At 34.4% G+C, this 9,160-nt stretch overlaps 1 pseudogene; it reads left to right on the forward strand.

Moving 5' to 3' along the window:
- The first annotated feature begins 1,314 nt into the window (after window positions 1-1,314).
- Window positions 1,315-2,461, forward strand: LOC107791640 (S-adenosylmethionine decarboxylase proenzyme-like; annotated as a pseudogene).
- Window positions 2,462-9,160: the final 6,699 nt, after the last annotated feature.

A 9,160-nucleotide genomic window follows, 5' to 3' on the forward strand; every position in this document is an offset into this window, starting at 1 on the left:
TTTAGCACATTTCGGATTCGGATTTCAGATTTTGGATTCTAGAAAATACAATCCGAATCCGATCCGAATTATATCGGATCGGATTTTTAAGTTTGGATCGGATCGGATTTCGGATCGTATTATTATGCCTCAATGTTGCAAACTAATATGTATATTTCTTTGTAAAAGAGGCAATACATTAAGAAAAATTCATGTTTATGCAATTATGAGAGTACTATGGTGCCAATATAGCTAAATCCAGCAATTGTAAAGGTAATAGCTTGGAGGAAGATGTAAAGGAAGTATTGACTATCCGAAATTAAAATGTAGTATTTATACATTACCTAACAATTTCGGATTTCGGATCGGATTAAAATATACCAATCCGAATCCGATTTGAAATCCGAAATTTTAATAAACACAATCCAAAATCCGATCCAATCCGAAATTCGAATTTGAATGGATCGGTTCGGATTTCGGATATCCGATCCGAATGAACAACCCTAATAAGGAGTGCTCTAAAAGCGCACTAGGATAAATACAGTAATATTGGTAATAACTGTAAGTCCCAATTCACCTATATAAGTACACTTACAGTGTACGATTAAAGTATATGGGAGATAAAACTTTCACTCCACACTCTCTCTCGTCCGCAAAAGCATTAGGGCTTAGACTATGATATAGGAGGTTGCTCCGTCAGAACGTGACAATTGCCATCGACCAGTGATTCTAGCGGCAGTTCCTTCGAGTCTTCCACTACACGAAGAACCTCTAAGTTCTTCGTTTGAGTTTCATGAGATATCTATTTCGTATTAGATTTACATGCTTCTACATAGACATTTGAACAGAGAGTTAAGTAGAAATGAGAAGGAGAAGGAAGAAGGAAGAAGGAAGAAGAGCTTCATCCTCTATCTCAATTGAAAGCTAAGAAGTAGTCGTGTAATGTAGTCAAAGACTAGTTCTACGATTGTAGAGAAAACAGGAGAAGGTGGGGGAGCAACGGTGATGGGTGCAAAACAGGGATATCATATTTTGGGTATTTACCCTAAATATTTTAGGGGGCACAGGTGTAAAATGCATTTTAATTTGGGTGCTACGTGTGAATCTTTTGTATCAGTTGGGTGTTTTTGTAAGAATTCATTTTTTAATTGGAGAAGGGTAGAGGGGAAGACCCATTTTCCGCTGAGTTTCGAACTGTGCGTCATTGGCCCACGGAGATTTCCTAGTTATTAAACAAAAAAAATTTCTTGGGAAAGTTGCTGGTTGCTTCAGCAAGATTTCTCTTGAGTTGTGAGAAGTTTCATTTTTAACATGTTTGAGTTTATACTGTGAATTATATTACATTATGTTTGCATTATAGATTTCTATTTTGATCTCTCAATTCCGCCCATGCTAAAGTTGGCTCACAGCCTCTCTCGAAGTAAAAGATGTGGGTACACCCGTGGGAGCTTCAATCTCGCTGGAGCTTAGTCGTTTTATCATCATGACTTCTCTGAAGAAGCTGCTGTCCTTGATAGCTATTTTCTGAATCTTGCTTCAGGCTGCAAGGCCGTGCTTTTGGGCAGTCATGACAAACCAGGGTTTTGGCATGTATACTCTGGCTCAGCTGCAGCAGTTCAGTCTAAGGACCCTGTCTACACTCTTGATATGTGTATGACTTGTTTGGACAGAGAGAAGGCTGCTATCTTTTACAAGACTGAATCAAGCTCAGCGGCCTCACATGGCTGTTAATTCTGGAATAAGAAAGATACTACCTTACTCTGATATATGTGATTTTGAGTTTGATCCCTGTGGTTATTCCATGAATTCTACTGAAGGAGCTGCTCTTTCTACTATCCCTGTTACACTAAAAGATGATTTTAGTTATGTTTTCTTTGAAGCAGTTGGGTATGATCTGAAATATTGAGTCTGGGTTCGCTGGTTGAGAGGGCGCTGGCATGTTTCCAGCCAGACAAGTTTTCTATTGCTTTGCATGCTGATGTTGTTTGCAGGTTTCTGCAGCATATTTTGCTCTCTGGATATTAAGGGTTACTCGCTTGCTGAGTGGATCCCAGAAGAACTTGGTGAGGGTGGTTAATTGTCTACCAGAAGTTCACTAAGACTTCGATTTGTCGATCTCCCAAGTCTATTCAGAAGGGCTGCTGGAAAGAGGAAGAGAAGGAAGAAAAGGAGTAGTACTGAGGGTTCGCTTGTTTCTGTTAGTGCGTCATTTGTGAATGTTTTCTAGTGTTTGGTTGTGATATTGTTCCTTGTTTTTCCGAATAATGGACTTAATAGTCCACATAGTGTCTTTTGGATTAGTAGTGCTGCTGTAAATTGAGAACTTAGTCCGGGTTTCTGGTGTTCCACCAGAAGCTCTATGGTCTTTGGTATATTGTTTGTTCTTAGTTGTCGTTTGTCGATTGACCCTAATAGAAGTGTTTGTTGTCTAAGTATTAGCGCACTGAAAATTGTGATGAAATACCTAGTTTTCTGCAGCCAACCTTGTTTTACCATTTTGTTTGTGCGCTTCACTCGGTTAGCTACAAAAAGATTTGCTGCATTGCAGGGAAAAGAAGTCTTGACAGCTAACACCTAACACAAATAAAAGAAGGTATGTTTTCTGAGGCATAGCATTGCTAATGATTTGTAAAAAAAGCAAGACAGAGATGCATAAATGTTGATATTGTGACACAACCAAGTCTTACCTAAATGTCAAACTGCAAAATGCGGTAGTCTTGCACTAGTCTCTAGTTGTATCAACTTTTGTGTTTTATGATAGTGATTCTATACACACATAATATATATGTATACACATATCTTTTTGTACCGAAGGAATGGCTTAAGGGTTGAGGCATAGAAGTAACAACGTTGAAGATCCATTTTTTAATCCCAGTCACAAGTCACAACGCTTGTCCTGAACCAATCTGCTCCAACCTTGGTGGATATGATTAACTTGTGGACTAGACTGCTTGCCTGGTTAATAGGTTAAGTTGCGCCCACGCCATATGGTGGATTAAACGAGGTGCGCAAGCTAGTTTTGGACACCACCAATGTCAATATACATGCAGGAGCGGAGCCGATGTATAAATTACGGGTTCGGCCGACAATCAATAACTTAGGTTCAAACCAATTTAGACTCAATAGCTTAAAATTGATTAAAATCCCAAATCCTTAAACTTTAAATCCTGGCTCCGCACCCTAAATTTTCTGTTGAAGGTTTGCGTTCCCCTGGTGTTAAAATTTTCTCTATATTTTCAGATGTTGCTCTCTGCATGTTGACTAAAGAAGAGATACTAGTGTAACCAGCTCCAAATGTATTTACCCATCCATGCTTCAGCTTATATCAAACGTGCATGAAACTAGAATGTGAAATTCATGTCAATGAATCTTTTTTCCTCTATGGGGTGCAAATTGCGTGTAGTAAAAATTATACAATTACGCCTCAGTCGTAAACCAATTAATCATGAGCCTTCCTAAGAATTCATCTTACTTATGCTAAATTTTTTGTGCAAAATGCATGCTTGAAATCTTTATGTAGGAATATTTTAGCTTTCAAGAAATATACTTAATGGGGCTTTAGGTTATCATATCTTAGTGAAAGACATTTATACATATTCTTTCATGACAATTAACGATATATAAAACGGCTTTCTCCCATATAAATTCTCAAGGAATTAGAGAAAAGAAAGAGTGCTAAGGGGAGTCCGGAACCTAAATGTGGTTCTTTTTAACTTAAAACACGTTTTTACCTGTTTAAAAAAAAGTTACTTTTCTATACAAAACGCGGTACAGTACCGCATTTTACCTTAACGGCCGTTTGATCTGTTAAGGTAAAACGCAGTATGTAACCGCACTTTATATATATCGCGGTAACAAATCGCGTTTTATATAAAGATGATAAGATTGTTATATAAAACTCGGTCTATTACCACGATATATATAAAGCGCGGTTACATACCACGTTTTATATAGAAAGTGAGCCCACTAATAATTCTTCTGCGCTTAACTGACATAACAATAATTCAAATATGTAAACCCTTTTTAAACCGCGTTTTACTTCCAAAAATTTGATCCCCCGGATTGGGCATTGCCTTATATAAAGGCGTTAAGGTATAGCACCAACGATCTGAGGATGCAATGCCTCCAACCACAGTCGAATAGTCGTCAACGAAAATCGACTGGTCCTATGTAGTACAGTCTCATCCTTTGGCCGACAATCGGTGAGCCGTTGCAGCGAGTCCAAGAACTGCACATGTGTCATGTCCCTCATGCCCGCCGGCAGAGAAATAGGCAGTCCATCTACAGGCAGCCCATATAACACCTCTACATCATGTAGTGTGATGGTGGCCTCGTCAATGGGCAGGTGGAATGTGTGTATCTCCGATCGCCACCGCTCTATAAGGGTCGTGATCAAAGACCAATCGAGCTGTAGCCGCCCGATCTCAATCAATTTGTAAAAGCCCGTGTCCAGCAGGCGCGCGACTACATGGTCATGAAGAACTCTGACATGCAGAAAGTCCCACATGTCGTCCACTCTCTTGGCGGGGAGAGTATTAGTCAGTAACTCACCCTCCCATATGTAGGCACACCGATGATAGCCCTGTAACGAGAGTAACGCATCGCTGTAGCATCCAGAATGAATAGGCAGCACATCCATGTCGTCTACTGTAAATTAAACAATATTAATTACATGTTAGTTTGTAAATTAAATATTTAATTTTTATAATTAAATATTCACAAATGGGTTCCAGGCTCCATAATTGAAGCCCAATAACACCAACTTATTCTATGTGTTAGTTTTATTATTTTACATGTTAGTTTATAAATTAAATATTTAATTTTTATAATTAAATATTCACAAATGGGTTCCAGGCTCCATATTTGGAGCCCAATAGCACCAACTTATTCTATGTGTTAGTTTTATTATTTTACATGTTAGTTTGTAAATTAAATATTTAATTTTTATAATTATGATCACGCCCAACTATGCCTCCATATTTGGAGCCCAGTAGCACCGATTTATTCTATGTGTTAGTTTTATTATTTTACATGTTAGTTTGTAAATTAAATATTTAATTTTTATAATTAAATATTCATAAATGGGTTCCAGGCTTGATATTTGGAGTCCAGTAGCACCAACTTATTCTATGTGTTAGTTTTATTATTTTACATGTTAGTTTGTAAATTAAATATTTAATTTTTATAACTAAATATTCACAAATGGTTCCAGCCTCCATATTTGGAGCCCAGTAGCACCAATTTATTTTATGCGTTATTTTTATTATTTTACATGTTAGTTTATAAATTAAATATTTAATTTTTATAATTAAATATTCACATATGGGTTCCAGGCTCCATATTTGGAGCCCAATAGCGCCAATCTATCCTGAATTCTTCTATGTATTAGTTTTCTAATTTTATATGTTAGTTTATAATTTTATATGTTTGTTTGTAAATTAAATATTTAATTTTTATAATTATATAATATTTAATTAGTAAAGATTCATATATGGGTTCCAGACTCGATATTTGTGGCCAGTAGCATCAAATATATGTTGACTATAATTGGACAAAGTTTGTGTTTGATCTATCAGTTATTTGGCGTATTTTTAAAAATACTTAAACTACAGAGAAACTACGCTAAAAGGCACTACATTTTAATACACTAAAAGACACTACATTATACTACGCTAAAAGACATTACATTTTACTAGCTAAAAGGCATGACATTTTACTATCCTAAAAGACACTATATTACTAGTCTTTAAGCAAATAAATAATTTAAACCAACCAAAATACAACAAATACATTGTAATCACAAAAATACATATAAAACATTAATAGTAATTTATTAACATTTTTATTAACAAATAATAATGATTTCACAATTATATTAGATTTTTTTATAACATTAATATCTTAGTCCGGATAAAAATAATATACCAATTTAATCGCAAAAGAAAACACAAAATAACATACAACACATTCAAAACAATTAATATGCATTTTTTATACGAGTTTTAACAAAAACTAAGTTGGAATACCTCGATTTAAGGTTTTTGGAAAGTTGAAAATTTGGCGATTTGAAGGCGAAACGAGCAACCCACAACGAAATATTGCCTTAGCTAGGATGTGGGACCGAGAATCTTTACTTTTTGTGGGACGGGTGGGCTCCACTCGAGCTTTTTTCGTTGACAATGGGGGGGGGGGAGGTTTTAATGAATGGACCACATTGCTGGGCAGTGGGAAAGGGAACGGGATATATAATACTTATCTATATAAAATGCGGTATGTTACCGCGATATATATAAAGCGATGTATGTAACCGCGCTTTATATATAATGAGGTAACAGACCGCGTTTTATATAACAGTCCTATCAGTTTTATATAAAATGTGGTCTGTTACCGCAATATATATAAAGCGCGGTTACATACCACGTTTTACCTTAACGGACCAAACGGCAGTGAAGGTAAAACGCGGTACTGTACCGCATTTTGTAGAGAAAAATAATTTTTTTTAACACTAAAAAACGTGTTTTGAGTCAAAATGAACAATATTTAGGTTTCGGACTCGTGTTGAGGGCAGGTAAAAAAAAATGCTGAATCATGAATTGATTTGTTTAACAATTTACCAAGCAGAAGAAAAAGGTAAATATAACGCCAAGAATTGGAAATTACGAATTTACAATAATTTGAAGCTGCTAAGGTTGTTACAATATGTAACCAGACCGTCCTTTTTTCTTCAAGGAGAAACCTGCACTCTGCACTCTGGCAATGAGTACCTTTTACTTTTTCTTTCACTAAGACAAGTTATTATTCAATTTTCAGTCTTTTTTCTCCCTTTTTCTGGTAAAAACGTACACTTATATGTATAAGTTAAGAAATTTTATTTTGTGTCTTATAAAACTTACACTAGTTGTATGAGGCTCCTTTTTGTCTTACAAATTTGTAGACCCCAATCTTATACTTCTAGGTCCACAGAAATCTGGATTCACAAAACTGTGAGACAAAAAAGTTGTATCAGTTATATGAGACACAAAATAAAATTTTCCGTATGTATATGTTCTGTATATATTTTTCTCGTATTTTCTTTATGCATTTTGAACTTGTGGCGAGGGAAAGGTGGGAGGGGGGAGGGGGACCATCGGTGTATGAAACCGCGTTGTGTGGGGCTCCATATGGTTTTGGTAAGACTTGTAGGTTGGGCCGCTTGTATTGGTTGGGATGAGGTCTCTAGACCTAAGATTTATAGGTTATTATTATTATTATTATTATTATTATTATTATTATTATTATTATTATTATTATTATTATTATTATTATTTTTTAAATAATATCATTTGTATTCGAATCGCATTGGCCGATTGATCCAGATTCACGCGAGACTCCCTGTCGCGGGTGCTCATCCATTTGTAGGAGTCGAGGTCAAAACCTTTGCTTAAGGCCATCTCCAACGCCAACTGCATTTGGTTTTTGGAGAAATTGGTCTCCAATGCTGCTGCATTTTTTACTGCAAAATGGGGGATAAATAGTGTCACTCTAAATTTTGAATGAACTATTTATCTCTTCAATTACTATTCTTTATTACATTATTATTATTTTTATTATTTAACTCTTTTAATTTATTTCTTTATATATAACTAATTATGTTTATATAATATCTTTATAATATTAATTTTACATTTTAATTTTTGGCGTATAATTTTGATAAATTAATTTTTGTGCATTAATTATTTTTATGTAAAATTTAAGTTATAATTGTACAAAAAGATGTTAAACATGCATTCGGAGTTTTGCAATTGTTGCAGAACCATCACGTTTTTGGAGAAAGGAATATAAATTATATATGCGATCAATATGTAAAAAAAACACAAAAAGATAGAATTTCTTTATTAGAAATAAGAAAATAAAAGATAATAATGTAATATTGAAGAAAGAGAAGAATATAAAATAAAATATTTTTTTTTGGAGTTAAAAATAAAGTAATAGCTGAAATAACTTTACTCCATTTTAGAAAAGAAAATAAAAGCAAAGATTGTAGATGGCGATTTTAACTATCTTACCTTACTCTTTAATGGTCAAACCAAGGGCCAGTACATATGTCAGAAGTAGCAGTAGTATGATGAAATTCTGAGTACAATACTAAAGATTTAGGCCGGTGAAAATCCTGACGTGAACATATGGTTGTTAATTAACGAGGAAATCCGTCTCAGATTGACAAAGGTTGAAGATAATCCAAAAAATTGATCGTTCATCTTTGTTGGTTGCATGTATAATTTCTTTCCCATTTATTTGTGATTAGGTAATTTATTCGCGTTTCACACGGTGATAAATAATATCTTTAAACTACAAATTATCCTTTTTTTTTATATCCCCATTATTGAAAATAACGAAAAGGTAGGTTCTTGTAAAAGCAAATATACTAAGAATATCTCAAGAGCCTCTAAATTCTAATGAATAGCTGAAAAGGCCTTATTGATTTGGTCTTTAAAATATTTCCCATCGTAACATTTATTTGTTGATGTAATTGCCTTCTCAATATTAATTGATCGTTTCAAATAATTAATTATCGTTTCTTCTTACTTTTGGGTACACGAAAAGCGTAGCATTCAATTTCATGGTGTACGCTATAGTGCTTCTCAAACTGTCAAACACTTCATGATATGAAGGTTTGTAAAATTCATCATTGAATAAGATTAATGTTGAGTGTAAATAATCTAGAGCCGTTAATAAACAACAACAAAAATCTTTACTAAAAATTAAGTAAGTGATAATCTGAATTCAGAATTGCTTGGGACATTCTTCTTCTGTTAATCGTCACCCTTCAGAATTTCTTTCACCCTTTAGGTCGACATTAGAATCATAACATTAGTTCTCTAGCTAGTGAAGAGCGCAAAAACAGGAAAAAAAAGAGAAGAAAATAGAAAAGGATGGAGCAAGTAGATGTGCAAGAATTAAAGTTGAGCGCATAGTTAGAATAGCATATATGAAAGATCAACTAAGCCTCAAGATATTCTATGTGATCCTAAATACCAATGCAGTTGGTGAAGGATAATGCTTATAAACAAGATTATGTAAAACATACGTTGTTACTTATTATTTTATATCCAAGGTTTCTGCCCAACAAGGGATACCTTTTACAACATATCATACAGACTTAGAAAAATACCAGATCTAAAGAATATTTAGCAACTTCTAT

Source organism: Nicotiana tabacum, chromosome 16, assembly GCF_000715075.1.
Source record: "Nicotiana tabacum cultivar K326 chromosome 16, ASM71507v2, whole genome shotgun sequence".
Taxonomy (NCBI): domain Eukaryota; kingdom Viridiplantae; phylum Streptophyta; class Magnoliopsida; order Solanales; family Solanaceae; genus Nicotiana; species Nicotiana tabacum.